Genomic DNA, 22,558 nt, shown 5'->3' with positions numbered 1-22,558 from the left:
ACCTACCAGGCACTGTCCTGGGGTCTGGGGATTTAATAAAGCAAAACAAACAAACAAATACCCCATACAAAACAAACCAAAAAACCCCCAGTTTTCAAAGCTCACAGGCCAGAAGGAATATCTTGGTTTCACCACGGGCATTCATTTCTCACAAGGTCTAATCAGAGATATGATTGTGATTGTTAATCTGAATTTCAAAACTATGGCTACAAAAATCTTTTAAAAAGTTTTCTTGCAAAAATTTTATATTTTGATTTGTACTTTTTGACAGGTACTTTAAGCCACTTAAATCTTCAGATTCATTACAAGTGCCTCTTATTTAGACAGAGTGGTTGTGTGTGTGTGTGTGTGTGTGTGTGTGTGTGTGTGTATGTACATAACCTTCTGGGATGTCTCCAGAATAAGCGCAGCTCTGAGCAAACCATTCTTTGCAAAGCCAGTGATTTGTTTTACTTCTGCCGGAATATTAAAAGTTTGCCTGGTGAACATTCTCTGAAATCAAAATGACTTATTATCAGGCTTCCTTTGCTTTTGATCCTGCTGTAGGAGGGTGTGTTTTCCTAATGATGCAGAATCTCTCATTAAGTTCAGGAAACAGGATATAAGGATAAGTCAATTGACTCAATTTATGGACATAATAAAACGGTCCCTATTACCTTCAGCAGTCAAGTCAAGACAAGGTGAAACACAGTGTTGTAAAGTTATTATGACAAAATAGTTTAGTATTTACTTGACCAAATAAAGTGAAAATACTGCATTTATTTTTGAAGCAGTATTTCAGACATTATGACCTAAAATTAATAGTGGTAGATGATCATTTATCCCGTCGCACAGGGATATTGCAGAGTTCACTGAAAGCCAGGAATATCTGCTATTAAATCAAGGCAAACTAAAAAAAATTTTTTTGAAGTATTTCTTCACGTCTGCTCTATGTTTACTGTTGGCCTTACTGAGCCCGTGTTAACAGCTAAGGCATTTCTTTTTCCATCTTGTAATATTAAATACAAATTTAGAGGCAGAATAGATGTTTTGTATGTTAGAACCCTTTTAGTTTCGGGGAAGGCTTTAACAATGTGCGAGCTGTCCTGATGACCATAAACTCAGAAAATAAAATAAGGGAAAGAAACCAAATTGACCGAATGTGGTTGCTTTTGTCTTCCAGTAGAAAGCAAGCCTTTGGGGTGGCCATAGGAAAAGAAGACATAAGTAAAATATTTTAAACTTTTATTTCAAAAGAATTAGACATGAAGCTAAAGGGCTATAGAGTGTTTAAAATAGAGGCGTTCAGTGGGTACATATGATATTAGTAGCTCAGGAAAATACTAGAGATTAAGGCTAAATTTTTGTGTATTTAGGCTTTTGCTTATCCTCTGGGCTCTGGAGTCTGCAGTCTAAAGTGATTCTATATTTTTGCGCAAAAATGGAATATGACTCCAAGTAGGATAAGCAAGACATTGTGTATAAAGCAGAGAAAAGTCTTCACAGCTAAGTTTCATTTTGAACACCTGATGATTTTTTTTTACATGTGTTGATTGTGAGTTGCTGAGAGACCAAAAGTGAGATCTTCAAGTTTTGCCCAGCTGTTACCTTCTCCATAAGGCCTGCCCGTGACAACCCTGTTTAAAATTGCAATTGGCCCCACTCTCTTCACCTATTCTCAGTCCCAATCCATTTAACCTATCCTCTCTTTTTCTTTTTCTTAGTTCTTAACACCTTCTAGTGTTCTGTATAATTTACTTATGTTTGATTTTAATTGTCTGTCCTCCCCACACCCCCATGTAGGGCAGGGATCTTTGATTTGTTCACCGGTTTATCTTGAGGATCTAAAACAGTGCCCAGAACATAGTTAGGTGTTTGTTAAATATTTGTAGGATAGATTAATCATGTCCTCTGCAACACCCCCCCCCTTTTTTTTTTTATTTGGCTACAACACTATAATGATTTTAATTGCGCTTGTGGTAAAGTCTAACTTCTTTATATGGCATATATGGACTAGACCTGGCTTACCTATCCAAACATATTTCTTTTCCTTTCCCTCCTGAATGATTCCTCCTCTACCAAACCATGCCCTGTCTTGCTTCTTGGTCTTTGCACATGTTGGTTCTTTTGCCTGGCATTCTCTTTGTTCTTTTTTTCCCCCCAACTAACTCAGATTACATTTTGAGGTCTTGGTTGAGATTTTTTCTTTCCAGGAAGCCTTATCTGATATTCCAAATCCCCTTCTGTATATTCCTAAAGTACATTGTATGTTCCTTATCATAACACATTGATATTAGATTGATATTTAACGTCTGTCTCTCTCCTTTAGGCTGTAAGTTTTGTCGGGGCAGGAGCTAGGTCTGCCTTCCTTGTTCATAGTCTTCTTCTTGGCACCATGTAGGAGGGTCACTAAATACATAATGAATCAACGAATCATGTAAGGAAGAGTATGCAACTCAGATATCATCTAAGATTACCTTACCTTGTGAATCTGGGGAAGACTGGTCCATTGCCCTTGTCTAAGGTGTTTTGGATGTCTTCATCACTTCTGGCCCTTATTTCCCCTTTGTACTGAATACTTATTGCCCCTTAATTTATAGAGGGGCAGTGTAATGTAGTGGTCAAGCATGTAGCCCTGGAGTGCCACCATCAAAAGTTCAAATCTCACTCCTGCCATTTACTAATTGGCTAAAGTCTCTCTGTCTCAGTTTTTCATTTGCAACATGGGGCTGATTATGGTCATAATAGCACCTATCTTATGATACTTTGTGAATATTAAATTAGTTCATTTGTGTAAATTACAAAGATTTTTAAGATGTAATAGGCCTCAGTGAACTTTAGCTCTCCCAATTAACTATATAAACAAGGCTGTTGCATTTAGAAGAATTTATACTGAAGGGGTACAGGTTCAAGGTTGAAATGCCTGAAGATATCCCTTTTGGAAAAAACCCTCTTGTCTGAATTGCCATCAGGATTTCTCCCTAGTGTACTCCCCAGTAGAGGGCATTGGCCTTTAATCCTTTTGCTGGCCCCTCTCTATTCTTCTCCTCTGCCTCCGCTCTTCCATAATCCATATGTCTGCTCCTTTCTCCACAATGGGGCTGGAAATGCCAGATTCTTATTTCTGACTCTTAGGCAGAACACTTCAGCTCCCCTGCTCTATGCCGACTTCTAAACTTGACTCCAGGCCCACCATTATGTACATAAAAGTCAGCCCAATGACTGGGTTGACTGGGCCATCTCTAGCTTTATTAGATGTTCATCCTCCCTTTAACAGGGCTACCTTCCTTAGGAGGCAGCTCTTGTTTTAAATGGCAAATGTCTTTTCTTCATTACAATTAAGAGAAAACATTTTAAGGATGAGTACTTTAATAGGGGTGTGTATATGTGTGTGTAAAATGATCACATTCTTTGTGAAGCAGAAAATACTGGGGACTAGCTGACCCTCAGCTTTAGCTCTTTGAAATATTGCCAATTCCCTTTTGCACAAACAGAAATTGGTGAGGGCCTCTTACCCCAGAAAAGCATCCTTTTGCTTTCCTTTCACAGAAGTCCTTTGGTAGACTGACAGGCATGTGCTGTGCTGGAAGCAGCCATATTAGCGGGACTGAGGTGCTGCAACATTGTAAATGCCAGCAAATAAAAGTGTCAGCAGCTGAGACTGTGGGAGGCTGGCAGGGCCTGAAGTTTAGTGCTGTTCTGTTGAGATTGGACTTTCAAGGGGGCTGGTTCATTTCCAGCCCACATAAGTAGTGATTCAGAGTTATTTCCTTATGATGGCTCTTTGTGACCTCAGGAAAAGGCATTTGGAGGTCTCCAGCTACGGCCCATCAGGAAGGAGAACTCAACAGAACTATCCTCTCTCTCTCCAACAGATGGCCCTGTCCTAGTTAATGGATGACATTTTGAATGGTTGGTGGAAGCTTCTCTATCACTGCCTAAACTGATAATAACTTTTTTTGTATTGCTTCTCATGGGACCCATAATCACATGGAAAAATAAAATATATACAAGACTTGTTTTCTTTTCACCACTGGATGTATTTATTCACAAAGAGGGACTTTACATGGCCAGAGGCACATATACTTAGTGGTTGTAAAACTCCACCCTGTGATTCACTGATTTTTCCCAGCCAGGCTTTCTGTAGCATTGAGGGTTTATAATTTCACAGCACTCAGAGTGAGGCTCAGCCATTTCTGCCTATACCATTGGACAGATGATTTCTCCATTTGGTGAATTTGGCAAAAGCAAATAGTGTTTTAGGCCTAAGGGCACCTTTACACCTCAACTTGAGAGGAAATACTCTTCTGGCCATTGAAATTGGCCATGTCGAAGTAAATGCTTGTTTCTGTGTAGCGGATATTCAATGGCCTGTCTTCCAAAGCCTGCCATTGACAGTGAAATCCTAGCTGTGTGGCTGGGAAGGTTTCACCAGGGAGAGGTGTTGGTAGGAGAGGAAAAGAGAACCACATGTTGCTAAATGCTACCCATAATGGGATCTATAATGAGCATGTTAATGACTTGGAAACCAGAGGCAAGGATTCCAATTCATGTTTTCAGAGAGGTTTCTTATTGTTTGTTTATTTTTTATCAGAGAAGTTAAGGGTTTACAGAAAAATCATGCCTAAAATACGGGGTTCCCATACACACCCTATTATTAACAACTTGCATTAGTGTAGTAGTTTGTTACAATTCATGAAAGCACATTTTCATAGTTGTACTGTTAACTATAGTCCATGGTTTATTTTAGGGTTCATTGTTTGTGTTGTGTAGTTCCATGGATTTTTTATTCTAGTAACAGGTATTTCAGACATGGGAAAAAGCCTAAGGTCATTAGTAAATGAGAAATAACTAGGTTACAAAATATATAAATATATCTTAACCCTGTAAAACAGTCTGTAGACAGGAACAAACACCAGAATGTCCATAGTGGGTGGTAAGATTATGAGTTTCAGGCTCATGTCTGTTAATTTTGGCCAATGATTTCTAGGCTTTCTAAAGTGAGCATATATTACTTTAAAAATCTACAGAAAATGAATATTAAAAAAATAAAGTAGAGCAAGCTGCTCCCTTTAGTAACACTTTTAAAGGGTTTGGTCTTCTTTTACAATGAAGCTAAACCTATTATTATCTATGTTCTCTGTGGGTAGGTAAAATGGCCCCTGCCTGCTTTAGCCAACTATTGTGATTTGCTGTGTATATTCTCACCTCAAAAATAATGCGGGAGACCCGGGTTCATTTCCTGGACCATGCACCCCCCCACCCGCACCATAATGGCATATACATATGACCTGTGTTTTGGCATTTATAACAAGTAACAACTTTTCTTGACAAGTCAGGACCACTGGGTTTTAGTTTTGATGCCCAAGGCTTTAACTTTTCATCTTAGAGAAGTGTGATAAAATTCCAGAAGCAGAAATGATAAGATATGTTCATATAGTAAATATATTTACATACAAAAATTTTCCAGTGTTATAATAAAATCTTGTTTTAAAAAATAACTGAGTAAATATTCTAAGTTACTAACATTTTATTTTTGACATTTGACTATTTTAGGAGAAAAAGGCAAGTTCCTTTATGGAACTATTCCAGTCTTTTCCCTCACGTTACCACAGTAAAATTGATAATTAAGCTTTTTTTTAAATGCAGTTTTATTAAGATATATTCACATGCAATACAGTCATCCAAAGTCATCCATACAATCAGTAGTTCACAGTATCATCATATAGTTGTGCATTCATCACCACAGTCAATTTCTGAACATTTTCATTACCGCCAAAATAATAATAAAAATAAAAAAGAAGTGAGTGTGTGCACAAGGAGTAACTACAGCATCCGAAGGATGTTGGAGGAAGAGCCAAAAAAAAAAAAGATCTCTTTGGTTCCAGAAAATCTCCTGAGAAAGAGGAAGGCTTATCAGGCCCTCAGAGTCACTCAGGCAAAGCAGACACTTTTGGAAAAGAAGCAGAGGAAAGAGAAACAGTTCAGGTTTAAGCCACTGTAAACTTTCTTAATTGATTCTCAGTGGCAGCAACATGACAGTATATACTACACATGGCTAGAAGTGAACCTCATGACTTGGAAATGCCAAATGAACATTCCTAGGCCTTTGTATTACACATCCAAAGGATCAATGGAATAGGTTTATTCGTGCGGAAGACCATTGAAAGGCTTCGCTTGAGGAAGATTTTCTGTGGTGTATTTGTGAAAGTGACCTCCACAACCCAAAAAATGCTGCATATAGTAGAACCTTATGTGACCTGGGGATTTCCAAATCTGAAATCTGGGCGGGAACTCGTTCTGAAATGTGAACAAGCCAAGATCAAAAATAAGAAAAGCCCGTTGACAGACAATACAGTAATTAAGGAGCACCTGGGAAGATTTGGTGTCATTTGCTTGGAAAATCTCATTCATGAAATTTGTCTTCCCGGGAAGTATTTCGAGAGGATCTCCCAGTTCTTATTCCCATTCCGCCTCTCGGTAGCCTGTCATGCTACCAAGAATAAAGTGGACTTTTCCAAGGAAGTGGGCTCACCTGGTTATCATGGCAAAAGCATCAATCAGCTCATCTGACAGCTGAATTAGACTCAGTATTTATGAAAGCAGATTGCATTGGAGACATATGTTTGTCTTCTGAGTTCTTACAAAGTTTCTTTCAAAGAAGATTATTTTCTGCTCTATTTTCACAAACTGTAGGGGAAAGGTCATACAAAAGATAGTAGGTGTTGTGCATGGCAGGCATCTCTTATATCACAGCCTGTTTCCAAGGGAAAGTTCCAGTGAATTTTTCCACATGGCCACTACCTCTTCTAAAATCAACAAAGGACATATAGTTGCCATGGAGGAGGGAGTTCTGCTGTCACGTCTTCTGTCCTGAGATTTAAGGTAGGCGAATATCCAAGCATGTATACCAGGCTACTGCTATTCTGCAGCAGTGGACCAAGTCCAGGGCATACATGAACCCAGGGGTTCATTCTTAGGGCCTTGTTTTGGAAACAACTACAGTTAGAAGAATACACACACACATACACACACAAAATAAAAAAGGATGCCCAAAACATCCCCATACCCCTTACCCTCTCCTATTATTTATTTGTCTTTATTTTCTTACTCTTCTGTCTATACACTGGATAAAGGGAGTGCCAGCCACAGGGTTTTCACAATCACACGGTCACACTGAAAGCTATGTAGTTATATTATCATCTTCAAGAATTAAGGCTCCTGGATTACAGTTCAGCAGTTTCAGGTATTTCTTTTTAGCTATTCTAATACAATGAAAACTAAAAAAGAATATCTATATAATGTATAAGAATCTCTCTGCCACTGAAACTTTATTTTGTTTCATTTATCTTGGTTAAGAAGGCTTTCTCAATCTTATGATGCCAAGGCCAGGCTCATCCGTGGGAGTCATGTCTCACATTTCCAGGGAGATTTATACCCCTAGGAGTCATGTCCCATGCAGGGGGGAGGGCAGTGAGTTTACCTGAAATGCTGGCTTAGAGAGAGAGAGAGGCCACATCTGAGAAAAAAAAGAGGTTCACTGGGGGTGATTCTTAGGCATCATCATAAGTCGGCTTAGCTTCTTCTTTGCAGGAATGAGTTTCATAAGGGAAAGCCCCAAGATCAAGGGCTTGGCCTATTAAATTGGTAGTCCCCAATGCTTGTGAGAATATCAGGAATTCCTCAGGTGGGGAAGTTTAATGTTTCCACTTGTTTCCCCAGTACCTCAAGGGCAGTTTCCAAATACTTCTTTATTTTCTGCCCAGATTACTCTGGGATGCATCAGGTCATCACACTAACCTTTACAAACCAACAAGATCCCATTCTCCACTCAAGGTTCCAAGTAATTATGGTGTTTGAATAAACTAACCATACAAGTTAAATTAAATAGTGTGCTACAGAAAATATAAATTTTGCACCGAATAAACATCTCTTCTTTTCATCTCACACAGAAGTTGAAGTTTTAAAATACAGTGAATAACATCCTTTACCCTTTAGTCTGATTTAAGTTTATCCTAACTAGATTAGCTTCATTCATATCTTTAACTGAATTCTGATCTCTTTTTCAGCTTTTTAAAAAATTTTTATTAATAAAATAATCAACATACAGCACAAACATTCTTAATATATGAACATTTCATACTTGGTGTGCAATCAGTGGCTTACAATATCATCACATAGTTGTATATTCATCATCATGATCATTTCTTAGAATATTTACATCACTCCAGAAAAAAGAAATAAAAAGAAAAAAAGAACAAACTCATACATACCATACCCCTTACCCCTTCCTCTCATTGACCACTAGTGTTTCCCTCTACACAATTTGCTTTAACATTTGTTCCCCCTATTATTTATTTTTAATCCATATTTTACTCATCTGTCCATACCATAGATAAAAGGAGCATCAGAACAAGATTTTCACAATCACATAGTCCCTTGCAAAAACTATATCATTATACAAAAATCATCTTAAGGAAATATGGCTACTGGAACACAGCTCTGTACAGCTTCACACACTTCCCTCTAGCTTCTCCTCTAACACACTTTAAACTAAAAAGGGGTTATCTATATAATATGTAAGAATAACCTCCAGTATAACCTCTTGACTCTATTTGAAATCTCTCAGCCACTGACTCTTTATTTTGTTTCATTTCTCTCTTCCCCCTTTCCATCAAGAATGTTTTCTCAATCCCTTGATGCTGAGTCCCAGTTCATTCTAGGATTTCTGTCCCACATTGCCAGGGATGTTTACACCCCTGGGAGTCATGCCCCACATAGAGAGGGGGAGGGTAGTGAGTTTGCTTGCCATGTTGGCTGATAGATAGGCAACATCTGAGCAACAAAAGAGGTTCTCTGGGGGTGATTCTTAGGCCTAATTTTAAGTAGGCTTAGCCTAACCTCTGTGGGGATATGTTTCATATGAAAAAACCCCAAGATTGAGGGTTTGACCTGTTGAGTTTGTTGTCCTCACTGCTTGCTAGAATATCAGGTCTTCTGCATATGGGGAAGTTGAATTTTCCCTCTTTCTCACCATTCCCCCTAGGGGACTGCTGTAGTTTGCTAGCTGCCAAAATGCAATACACCAGAAATGGAATGGCCTTTAAAAAGGGGAATTTAGTAAGTTGCTAGTTTACAGTTCTAAGGCCTAGAAAATGCCCCAATGAAAACAAGTCTATAGAAATGTCCAATCAAAGGTATCCAGGGAAAGATACCTTGGTTCAAGAAGGCCGATGAAGTTCAGGGTTTCTCTCTCAAGTGAGAATGCCATGGTGAACACAGTCACTGTTTCTCTCTCAGCTGGAAGAGCACATGGCGAGCACGGCGTCATCTGCTAGCTTACTCTCCTGGCTTCCTATTTCATGAAGCTCCCTGGGAGGCATTTTCCTTCTTCATCTCCAAAGCACTGGCTGGTGGACTCTACTTTTGTGGTGCTGCAGCATTCTTTGTTCTCTCTGAATCTCCAGCTTTCTCCAAAATGTTTCCTCTTTTATAGGATTCTCTTAAACTAATCAAGACCCACCTGAATGGGACCTAATCCAGCTTAACAACCACTCCTGATTGAGTCACATCTCCAGGGAGATGATCTAATTACAGATTCAAACATATACTACTGAATAGGGATTAGAAGAAATGGCTGCCTTTACAAAATGGGATCGCATTAAAACATGGCTTTTCTAGGGTACATAAACATTTTCAAACCGGCACAGGGACTTTGCAAATACTTTTTTATTCACTGTTCAAATCACTCTGGGATTTATCGGGGCATCACTCTGGACAAACCTACAAAATCTTATGCCCTACTCAAGGTTCCATGTACCTATGGTGTTCAATTAAACTGTCCATATAAGTTATATTAGGAGATGCACTAGTCAAAATAGAAATTTTGTACCAAATAAACATTTTTTGCTTTAGTCTCGCACATAAGTTAAAGTTTTAAAATATGAATTACCATCTATTTTCAACACCCTGCAATATTGACATTCCTTTGTTCTTCCTCATACAAAAACATTTTTAAATTTGTACATTTAATCACTATCCTTGTATACTCTAGGCATTCCTAGATTATACCATCTCAGTCTTTATTGTCTGTCTGATTTCATTTGTGCCCCAGGCCTCCTCCCGCGATCATTCTCACATTCAACTTCATTCATTGTATTAACATTATTGTATTACAGTTAGGTAGTATTGTGTTATCCATTTTTGAATTTTTAAAATCAGCCCTGTTGCATAATCTGTATCCCTTCAGCTCCAATTACCCAATATCTACCCTATTTCTATCTCTTGCTGGTCTTTGTTCTTAACTGAAATTCTCCAAGTTAATTCATTAATGTTAGTTCTTATCAGTGAGACCATACAATATTTGTCCTTTTCTTTCTGGCTAATCACACTCAGCATAATGTCCTTAAGGTCCATTCATGTTGCTATATGCTTTATGACTTTATTCTGTCTTACAGCTGCATAATATTCCATCATATGTATATACCACAGCTTTTTTAGCCACTCATCTGTTGATTGTAAATAATGCTGCTATAAACATTGGTCTGCAAATGTTTGTGTCCTTGCCTTCATGTCCTCTGAGTAGATATCTAGCAATTGCTGGATCATATGGCAATTCTATACTTAGGTTCCTGATTTTTGCATCTATATTCATTAGAGAGATTAGTCTGTAATTTTCTTTTCTTGTAGTATCTTTGTCTGGCTTTGGTATGAGAGTGATGTTGGCTTCATAGAATGAGTTAGGTAGACTTCCCTCCAGTTCAATTTTTTTTCAAGAGTTTGAGCAGGATTGGTACTAATTCTTTCTTGAATGTTTGGTAGGATTCAAATGTGAGGTCATCTGGTCCTGGACTCTTCTTTTTTGGGAGCTTCTTAATGACTGATTCAATTTCTTTATTGTGATTGGTTGGTTGATGTTTTAGTTTGTTAGCTGCCGAAATGCAATATACCAGAAATGGAATGGCTTTTAAAAAGGGGAATTTAATCAGATGCTAGTTTACAGTTTCAAGGCTGAGACAATGTCCCAATTAAAACAAGTCTATAGAAATGTCCAATCTAAGGCATCCAGGGAGAGTTATCTTGGTTCAAGAAGGCTGATGAAGTTCAGGATTTCTCTCTCAAGTGAGAAGGCACATGGCGAACACAGTCAAAGTTTCTCTCTCAAGTGGAAAGGCACATGGTGAATACAGTCAGGGTTCCTCTCTCATCTGGAAGGGCACATGGCGAACACAGCCTCATCTGCTAGCTTCTTTTCCTGGCTTCCTGTTTCATGAAGCTCCCCGGGAGACATTTTCCTTCTTCCTCTCCAAAGGTCGCTGGCTGGTGGACTCTACTTCTTGTGGCTATGTTGTTCTGCTCTGCTCTCTCTGAATCTCCTTTTCATTCTCCAAAATGTTTCCTCTTTTATAGGACTTCTGAAACTTATCAAAACCCACCCATATGGGTGGACACATGTCATCACCTAATCCATCTTATCAACCACTCTTGATTAAATCGCATCTCCAGGGAGATGATCTGATTACGGTTTGAAACATACAGTATTGAATAGGGATTATTCTTCCTTTATGAAATGGGATTTTGATCAAAACATGGATTTTCTAGGGGACATACATCCTTTCAAACCAGCACAGTTGAGGTTGTCTGTTTCTACTCAAGTCAATGTTGGTTGTTCATGCCTATCTAGGAAGTTGCCCATTTCATTTACATTGTTTAGTTTATTAGCATAAAGCTGTTCATAGTATCCTCTCATTACCTCCTTTATTTCTGCAGGGTCAGTGGTTATGTCTCCTCTTTCATTTTTGATTTTATTTATTTGTATCCTTTCCCTTTTTCTTGTTGTCAGCCTCACTAAGGGTCCATCAATCTTATTGATTTTCTCAAAGAACCAACTTCTGGTTTTGTTGATTTTCTCGATTGTCTTCATGTCCTCAATTTCATTTATTTCTGCTCTAACCTTTGATATTTCTTTCCTTTTGCTTGCTTTGGGGTTAGTTTACTGTTTTTTCTCTAGTTCTTCCAAGTGAACAATAAATTCCTTGATTTTCGCTCTTTCTTCTTTTTTGATATAGGCATTTAGGGCAATAAATTTTCCTCTTAGCATTGCCTTTGCCGCATCCCATAAATTTTGATATGTTGTGTTTTCATTTTCATTTGCCTCAAGAATTTATTGACTTGTCTTGTAACTTCTTCCATGACCCACTGGTTGCAGCTTAAGAGTGTATTGTTGAGCCTCCACATATTTGTGAATTTTCTGGGCCTTTGCCTATTATTGATTTCCAGCTTCATTCTTTTATGATCTGAGAGAGTGTTTTGTATGATTTCAATCTTTTTAAATTTATTGAGACTTGCTTTGTGACCCAATATATGGTCTATCCTAGAGAAAAAGGTGTATCCTTCTGTTGTGGGGTGTAATGTTCTATAAATGTCTGTTAAGTCTAGTTCATTTATCTTATTATTCAAATTCTCTGTTTCTTTATTGATCCTCTGTCTAGAATTGAAGTCTCCAAACTATTATGGTAGATGTGTCTATTTTTCTTTTCAGTGTTTGCCTCATGTATTTTGGAGCACTCTGTCTCAGAGCATAAATATTTATGATTGTTATTCTTCTTGTTGACTTGTTCCTTTTATTAATACATAGTGTCCTTCTTTGTCTCTTTTAGTTGTTTTACATTTGAAGTCTAATTTGTTGGATATTATTATAGTTACTCTTGTTCTTTTCTGATTGTTGTTTGCATGAACTATCTTTTCCCTACCTTTCACTTTCAACCTATGTTTATCCTTGGGTCTAAAGTGTGTCTCCTATGTACAGCATATAGATGGGTCTGTTTTTTAATCCATCCTGCCAGTCTATGTTTTGATTGGGGAGTTTAATCCATTAACATTTAGTGTTATTACTGTAAGGGGAGTACTTCTACCATTTTGCCTTTTGGACTTTATATGTCATATCTAGTTTTTCTTCTTTTTACCTTTACTGATAGTTTTCATTTCTATACTCTTCTGCACACCTCTCTCTCCTGTCTTTTCCTATCTGTCTCTAGTGCTTCCTTTAGTATTTCTTACAGAGCCAGTCTCATGGTCACAAATTCTCTTAGTGATTTTTTGTCTGAAAATGTTTTAATTTCCCCCTCATTTTTGAAGGGTAGTTTTGCTGGATATAGAATTCTTGGTTGGTGGTTTTTCTTTTTTAGTATCTTCAGTATATCACATCACTGTCTTCTTGCCTCCATGGTTTCTGCTGAGAAATCTACACATAGTCATATTGGGCTTCCCTTGTATGTAATGGATTGCTTTTCTCTTGCTGCTTTCAAAATTCTCTCTTTCTCTTTGACATATGACATTCTGATTAGTGTCTTGGAGTATGTCTATTTGGATCTATTCTGTTTGTGGTACGCTGCACTTCTTGGATCTGCAATTTTAAGTCTTTCATAAGAGTTGGGAAATTTTCAGTTATAATTTCCTCCATTAGTTTTTCTCCTCCTTTTCCCTTCTATTCTCCTTCTCGGAAACCCATGACACATATATTCGTGTGTTTCATGTTGTCATTCAGTTCCCTGAGTCCCTGCTCTTACTTTTCCATTCCTTTCCCTCTATCTTCTTTGCTTGTTGGAATTCAGATGTTCCATCCTCCAGTTCATTAATCCTATTTCTGCCTTTTGAAATCTGACATTGTAGGTTTCCATTTTTTTTATATCTCTTCTACTGTGCCTTTCATTCCCATAAGTTCTGTGATTTGTTTTTTCAGACTTTTGATTTCTTCTTTTTGTTTGTCCCTGTTCTAGTTTGCTAGCTGCTGGAATGCAATATACCAGAAATGGAATGACTTTTAAAAGGGAGATTTTAATGAGTTGCTAGTTTACACTTCTAAGGCCGAGAAAATGTCCCAATTAAAAACAAGTCTATAGAAATGTCTAATCAAAGGCATCCAGGGAAAGATACCTTGGTTCAAGAAGGCTGATGAAGTTCAGGGTTTCTCTCTCAAGTGAGACGGCACATGGCAAACACAGTCAGGGCTTCTCTCTTGGCTGGAAGGGCACATGGCGAATATGGTGTCATCTGCTAGCTTTGTCTCCTGGCTTCCTGTTTCATGAAGCTCCCCGGCAGGTGTTTTCCTTCTTCATCTCCAAACAAAGCTGGCTGGTGTACTCTCTGCTTTGTGGTGCTGCAGCATTCTCTGCTCTCTCTGAGTCTCTCATTCTCCAAAATATTTCCTCTTTTATAGGACTTCAGAAACTAATCAAGACCCACTCAGATGGGTGGAGACATGTCATCCCCTAATCCAGTTTAACAACCATTATTAACTAAATCACATCAACCAGGGAGATGATCTCATTACAGTTTCAAATATACAGTGTTGAATATGGATTATTCTACCTTTAAGAAATGGGATTTATATCAAAACATGGCTTTTCTTAGGGGGCATACTTCCTTTCAAACCAGCACAGTCCCTTACCTTCTTTATATTCTCCTTCAATTCTTTGATTTGATTTTTGATGAAGTTTTCCATGTCTGTTTGAACATTTTGAATTAATTGTTTCAACTCCTGTATCTCATTTGAAGTGTTGGTTTGTTCTTTTTACCGGGCCATATCTTCAATTTTCCTGGTATGATTTATTATTTTTTGCTGGTGTCTTGGCATTTAATTTCCTTAATTAATTTATTCTGGAGATTGTTTTCATGTTTTTTACCTAGGATTTCTTGCTGAATGACTGTTGTCTACCTGTTCTTTGACATTCAGTTCAGCTTATTCTAAACCTCTAGCTTAGGTTTTAACAAATCAGAATTTTTCAGTTCTTGTTTTCTCATTCCTTGCCCTGCCTTTTGTTTTCCCCTTAGGAGGTTCTACTTAGGTATTGTTGACCCCAGTCAGATTCTCTCAGACCAAACCTCCTCTCAGGAGAACAGTCACCTGCGTCAGTTTTCTCTGAGGGTGAGACCCAGCAGGTTGAAAGACTTTCCTATGAAGCCTCTAGACTCGGTGTTTTTCCTATGCTGCCCAGTATGTGGCACTTGTCTGCCTGCAGGTCCCACCAGCATAAAGTAATGTGGTACCTTTAACTTTAGCAGACTCTCCCTGCTGGGGGCATGGTTGAGACAGAGGAGAGGTTGTAGGCTGTCTTTAATCACTTCAGTTTTCCAGACCCTGGGGTCTGAATTCCTTGAGGAAGAGATTCCCACTGATCTGGGCTCCACCTCTCTCCTGCAGAAGGCACAGTCTCCAGACAAACTCTCCGACAAGCTTAATTTCACCCTTGCCTGGGGTAGTTGGAGCCTGAGAAGCCTTGCAGGTGTATCCAGGGAGCAGTCAAGCTGTAGAAACACAGCCACAAAAAAGAAAAGGAAAAAAAAAATCCTTTTCAGAGCAGGACCCCTGTTCCTCTTGTTTGCCAATCAAGAGCTTAGGATGATATGTTGCTGTGTGTGTCTCCAGGTCCTATGTGACCTCTTCTTTTCTTCAGGGTCCAGACCCTTTCAAGTATTTTGTGCTGTCTGATCCAAAAAGACATCTGTTTTTTTTTTCTTAATTTCTTTTTCCATCAGCCCTGCCTGCTCTGCTCCAGGGCAAAACCCAGCAACGTACAGCTTTTTCTTGAGGTTTTCAGCTGAGCTGGGGGCCTCTTTTTAGTAGTCAAAATTTGTTAATTAATTCCAGAAATTGGAGCTTGGTAGAGTTCATCCCCTTACTGCTGGTAAAGTCCCTTTGCCCTCTGGGAAGCAGCCTGTGGGGGAGCGGCCTGGGGGACTCACGGTTCTGGGTGGGATTGCAGCTGGTCCAGCTTATCCAGACTGGTGTATGCTGTGTGTCCAGTCACTGATGTGGCCCCAGCAATTGTTCTGTACTGTTCCTGGCAATTTACTAGCTGCTCTGGAGGGCCAACTAAATCCCACACCTCACTAAGCTGCCATTTTGGCTCTGTTCCCTCAGCTCAGTCAGCTTTTTAAACAGTTGCTCTATGGGATAATGCTTACTTTCATAGCTGCAGAACTCTAGCTCAGTCTCAGGTGTCACACAGATACCTGAATTGCCAGGGAATGACCAGATTATACACAAAGAGCTCAGCATCTCAGAATTTAGAAAAAACAGTTTAAACTCAGGAACAGATGTGGTGGTTGTTAGAGCTTACAATCTTTACAACCATCTTTTTCCCAATAACCTGTACTCTTGAATCCAATCTCAGACTCTGCACATTAAAGTTAGTCCATATTAGTGAGGTGTTATAATGTTTGTCTTTTCATTTCTGGTTTATTTAACTGAACATACTGTCCTCAAGTTTTATTTACCTACTTGCATGCCTCACAACTCCATTCCTTTTTGCACTGGTGCAATATTCCATTGTACATATACACCACAGTTCCCCCTTCCATTTATCAGTCAGTGTATGCTTAAGCCACCTCCATTCATTGCAAATCATGAATATTGCAGCCATAAACAGCAGCATGCAAATATCCATTCTGTCCCTGCTTTAGTTCTTCCAAGTATAAACACAATAATGGTGGTGGCAGGATCATACAGAAACTCTATACTTAGCCTTTTGTGGGACCACTGCACTTCCCTCCGGATGGGCTGTACCATTCTACTTCCCTACCAACAGTGAATAGATACATCCTTCTCTCCACATTTTCTCCAACAGTGTATCTTTCTGTATATTTTTTAAACAGATTTATTCACGCATCATACAATCCATCCTAAATAAACGATCAATGGTTCCCAGTATAATCACATAGTTATACATTCACCACCACAATCTATGTCAGGACATTTCTATTCCTTCTGCAAAGAAAGAAGAAGAGGAAAAAAAAATAAAAAAAATAAAAAAAGAGAAATAACACTGAGAATCCCATACTCTTCCCTTATATCCCCCTCTTATTGGCATTTAGCTTTGGTATATTGCCATTGTTATATTTAATGGAAACATATTACAATGTTACTATTAAATAATAGACTCTACTTTGCATTGATTTTATTTTTTCCATATATCACCCCATTAATAACACCATGCAATGTTGACATTCATTTGTTCTCCCTCATGTAAAAAATTCTTATATTTGTACATTTAATAACCATCATTGTCCACTCTTAGTTTCGCTAAATTATGCAGTTCTAGTCTTATCTTTCCATCCAGTGTCATACATGCCCTTAGCCTTCCTCTTTCAAACATACTCACCCAGCTTTGTTCAGTGTATTTACAATATTATGCTACCATCAGATAGTATTGTGCTGTTTCTGGACCTTTCCAATCAGTCCTGTTGAACATTCTGTACTCCTTAAGCATCAAATGTCCAATCTCTACCCTTTTACTATCTTCTGATAATCTGTGTTCTCAACGTTAACTCTCAAAGTTTGCTCGTTAATGTTAATTTATATTACTGAAACCATACGGTATTTGTTTCTTTGTTTCTGGCTAATTTTACTCAACATGATGTCTTCAAGGTTCATCCACATTGTGGTATGCATCATGATTTTATTCTGTACCTGTACAGATAATCTTCATTTCTACACTCTTTTCCAAATCTCTCTCTCCTGTCTTTTCCTATCTGTCTGTAGTGTTCCCTTTAATATTTCTTGTAGAGCACATCTCATGTTCACAAACTCTCTTGGTGTCTGTTGGTCTGAAAATATTTTAAACTTGCCCTCATTTTTGAAGGACAGTTTTGTAGAATATAGAATTCTTGTTGGCAGTTTTTCTCTTTCAGTATCTTAAATATATCATAGCACTGACCTCTTGCCTCCATGGTTTCTGCTGAGAAATCCACACATAGTCTAATTGAGCTTCCCTTGTATGTGATGGATTGCTTTTCTCTTGCTGTCTTCAGAATTCTGTTTGTCTTTGGCATTTGGCAATCTGATTAGTAAATGTCTTAGAGTAGATCTATTTGGATCTATTCTGTTTGGGGTATGCTGTGCTTCTTGGATCTGTAATTTTTTTGTCTTTCATAAGAATGAGAATTTTCCAGTGATTAATTCCTCCATTATTCTTTATGTCCCCTTTCCCTTCTCTCTTTTTTTTTGTTTTTTTTTGTTTTTTATTACATGGGCAGGCACCAGGAATCGAACTTGGGTCCTCAGGCATGGCAGGTAAGCATTCTTACCTGCTGAGCCACCGTGGCCTGCCCCCTTTCCCTTCTCTTCTTCTTCATGTGGTCATTCAATTTCCCTGAGACCTTGCTCATATTCTTCCCATGATCATTTTTAGAACATTTGCATCACTCAGAAAAAGAAATAAAAAGAAAAAAGAAAAAACTCATACATCCCATACCCCTTATCCCTCCCTCTCATTCATCACTAGTATTTCAATCTACCCAATTTTTACCCTTTATTCCCCCCTATTATTTATTTATTTATTTTTATCCTTATTTTTTTTTACTCATCTGTCCATACCCTGGATAGAGGGAGCATCAGACACAAGGGTTTCACAATCACATGGTCACATTGTAAAAGTTATATAGTTATACAATCATCTTCAAGAACCAACACTTACTAGAATGCAGCTGAACAGTTTCAGGTACTTCCCTCCAGTCACTCTAATACATCATAAACTAAAAAGGGATATTTATTTAATGCATAAGAATAACCTTCAGGATAACCTATTAATTCTGTTTGAAATCTCTCAGTCACTGAAACTTTTTTGTCTCAATTCTTTCTTCCCCATTTTGGTCAAGAAGGCTTTCAGGTACTTCCCTCCAGTTACTTCAATATACTATAAACTAAAAAGGGATATCTATATAATGCATAAGAATAGCCTTCAGGATAACCTCTCAACTCTGAAATCACTCAGCCACTGAAACTTTTTTTTGTCTCATGTCTCTTTTCCCCCTTTTGGTCAAGAACGCTCTCTCAATCCCATGATGCCAGGTCCTGGCTCATCCTGGGAATCCTGTCCCATGTTGTCAGGGAGATTTATACCCCTTGGGAATCATGTCCCATGGAAAGGGCAGGGCAGTGAGTTTGCCTGCAGAATTGACTTAGAGAGGCCACATCTGAGCAACAAAAGAGGTTCTCTGGAGATGACTCTTAGGCTTAGAAGTAGGCTTAGCTTCCCCTTTGCAGGAATAAATTTCATAGGGGTGAACCTCAAGATTGAGTCTGTCATTTGTTTTTTCATGCTTTTGTATTCTGAGCTCTGCCAAGTCCAGAAGCCTCCATTGTGTGTGTGTGTGTTTTGTCAGCCCTACCTCCTCTGCTGCAAGAGACCTCAGGGTTACTTTCCTGCTTGCTTTGGTGCTCAGAGCTTATATTCAGCAACCCATATTTATTAGTTAAAACTGCAGTTGGAGTTTGGTTGAGCTATCCTCCTTTGCTCCTAGTACAGACTGCTTCTTTTTCCCATGGGAAATGTCTCCAACATAGCTTGCTATGCCAGTGGAGGAGAGCACCAGCCTCTGTAGTTCGGGGGCTTTACTTACAGTTCTGCACTGTTATCTTGGCCCTTCCATAAGGAAGATAACAAGATAATGGATGGCCCTTCCATCCATTCCAGGCTGGTATATGATGTGTCTGTTTACTAGCTGCTCTAGAGAATTAACTAAATTCCACACCTCCCTACTCCACCATCTTTCCCTGCTTTGGTAGATAATCTTTTAATGGATAGTTTATAAGTTCTGTCCTTAGCTCATATCTATTCATCCTAATCTCAAGTACTTTTCACATCTGTATTTATGGTCTACAATAGGGCTACTAACAGTATATTTCATGGAATTATAGTTTCATGACATCTTTGTGGAAAAAGGGTTCTGTTGTCAAAAATTTTGGAAACACTACATGCTATACCACTTCCCAACTGTGTTCTCAGTTCACAGATTCACATATGCATATATTAAAGGATCAGAAATGTCCTTTATTTAAACTAGTATTTCCCAACCTTATCCAATCAGAGTATTCAGAAGCTTTATTTCCAAAGCACTGCAAGAGCCTGCATCATCAAAGAAACATTTGGCAATTTCCTTTTGATGTGCTGACAAAGAAGCAGGAAACTAGATGAATAAAATTAGCAAAATTCTCTACAAAAATAAGTAAAAAAGGGACTTCCTGGAAGATGGCGGCTTAGTAAGATGCGTGGATCTTAGTTTCTTCTCCAGGACACCTACTAGGGGAGTAGAAACGATACAGAAAGCGCCCAAAGCCACAACAGAGATAAAAAAGACAGCGTACCCCATCCTGGAACGGCTGGCTGGCTGAGAGAAGCAGCTCGGGTGAGATCGCCGAGGCGCGCGGGCCTTACCGGGCGGGGTGGCAAGCGGCCGGAGTTACTCCCTTCCCCCTTCCCGGGCCGGCTGGGAGAATTGGAGAGGTGGTCCCCTGAAACCAAGGCGACTGGCGCCCACACCACGCGCAGCCCCCGGACCAACTGAGAGAATTGGATCGGAAACCCCCAGGCCGCGGAGAACGGTGACCCCGTGCCTCCCGGGGAACGTGCACTCTCTCGGGCGGGCCGCTGCCGCTGGCGCCCTCCCGCCACGCTTGTTGCCCAGGGCCGACTAGGAAATTCGGACGGGCTCTTTCCCTGGCTGCGGCGACCAGCAACCCTCCCTGCGTTCGGACACCCTCCCTGCGTTCGGACCCCGGGCCGGCTCAAGCCGCTTCGGCTAGCGAACCCCCAGGACGGCGAGAGTTTTCCAAAGTTTAAGGTCCCACAGCACCTTTTACTGGTGGGACCCGCAGACAAATGTGTGCCACGAGCGCCACCTACTGGGCAGGATAAGAAAAACAGAACCCAGAGATTTCACAGAAAAATATTACAACCTTGCTGGGTCCAACACCAAGAGAAATCTGAATAAATGCCCAGACGCCAGCAGCAGAAGATAACTGTCCACGCTCAAAAGATTGAGAATATGGCTCAGTCAAAGGAACAAACCAATAGCTCAAATGAGACACAAGAGCTGAGACAACTAATGCTGAATATACGAACAGAAATGGAAAACCTCTTCAAAAATGAAATCGATAAATTGAGGGAGGACATGAAGAGGACATGGGCTGAACATAAAGAAGAAATAGAAAAACTGAAAAAACAAATCGCAGAACTTATGGAAGTGAAGGATAAAGTAGCAAACATAGAAAAAATAATGGATAGCTACAATGATAGATTCAAAGAGACAGAAGATAGAATTAGTGATTTGAAGGATGGAACATCTGAATTCCAAAAAGAAACAGAAACTATAGGGAAAAGAATGGAAAAATTTGAACAGGGTATCAGGGAACTCAAGGACAATATGAACCGCACAAATATACGTGTTGTGGGTGTCCCAGAAGGAGAAGAGAAGGGAAAAGGAGGAGAAAAACTAATGGAAGAAATTATCACTGAAAATTTCCCAACTCTTATGAAAGACCTAAAATTACAGATCCAAGAAGTGCAGCGCACCCCAAAGAGATTAGACCCAAATAGGCGTTCTCCAAGACACTTACTAGTTAGAATGTCAGAGGTCAAAGAGAAAGAGAGGATCTTGAAAGCAGCAAGAGAAAAACAATCCATCACATACAAGGGAAACCCAATAAGACTATGTGTAGATTTCTCAGCAGAAACCATGGAAGCTAGAAGACAGTGGGATGATATATTTAAAATACTAAAAGAGAAAAACTGACAACCAAGACTCCTATATCCAGCAAAATTATCCTTCAAAAATGAGGGAGAAATTAAAACATTCTCAGACAAAAAGTCACTGAAAGAATTTGTGACCAAGAGACCAGCTCTGCAAGAAATACTAAAGGGAGCACTAGAGTCAGATACAAAAAGACAGAAGAGAGAGATATGGAAAAGAGTGTAGAAAGAAGGAAAATCAGATATGATATATATAATACAAAAGGCAAAATGTTAGAGGAAAATATTATCCAAACAGTAATAACACTAAATGTCAATGGACTGAATTCCCCAATCAAAAGACATAGATTGGCAGAATGGATCAAAAAACAGGATCCTTCTATATGCTGTCTACAGGAAACACATCTTAGACCCAAAGATAAACATAGGTTGAAAGTGAAAGGTTGGGAAAAGATATTTCATGCAAATAACAACCAGAAAAGAGCAGGAGTGGCTATACTACTATCCAACAAGTTAGACTTCAAATGTAAAACAGTTAAAAGAGACAAAGAAGGACACTATATACTAATAAAAGGAACAATTAAACAAGAAGACATAACAATCATAAATATTTACGCACCGAATCAGAATGCCCCAAAATACGTGAGGAATATACTGCAAACACTGAAAAGGGAAATAGACTCATATACCATAATAGTTGGAGACTTCAACTCACCACTCTCATCAAGGGACAGAACATCTAGACAGAGGATCAACAAAGAAATAGAGAATCTGAATATTACTATAAATGAACTAGACTTAATAGACATTTATAGGACATTACATCCCACAACAGCAGGATACACCTTTTTCTCAAGTGCTCATGGATCATTCTCAAAGATAGACCATATGCTGGGTCACAAAGCAAGTCTTAACAAATTTAAAAAGATTGAAATCTTACACAACACTTTCTCGGACCATAAAGGAATGATGTTGGAAATCAATAATAGGCAGAGTGCCAGAAAATTCACAAATACGTGGAGGCTCAACAACACACTCCTAAACAACGA

General features: G+C 39.0%; 1 long non-coding RNA gene and 1 pseudogene across 1 annotated transcript in view; both read left to right on the top strand.

The window, feature by feature from the left end:
* The window catches only part of LOC143677801 (uncharacterized), a 177,802-nt gene that overhangs the window by 81,506 nt on the left and 73,738 nt on the right, over nt 1–22,558 (top strand). The window lies entirely within an intron of this gene.
* On the top strand, nt 5,813–6,564 carry LOC143676412 (large ribosomal subunit protein uL30 pseudogene; annotated as a pseudogene).

The sequence above is a fragment of the Tamandua tetradactyla genome, chromosome 3 (assembly GCF_023851605.1).
Source record: "Tamandua tetradactyla isolate mTamTet1 chromosome 3, mTamTet1.pri, whole genome shotgun sequence".
In the NCBI taxonomy this organism is placed as follows: domain Eukaryota; kingdom Metazoa; phylum Chordata; class Mammalia; order Pilosa; family Myrmecophagidae; genus Tamandua; species Tamandua tetradactyla.
The sequence above is the reverse complement of the archived record's forward strand: the minus strand, read 5'-3'. Positions and strand labels throughout refer to the sequence as shown.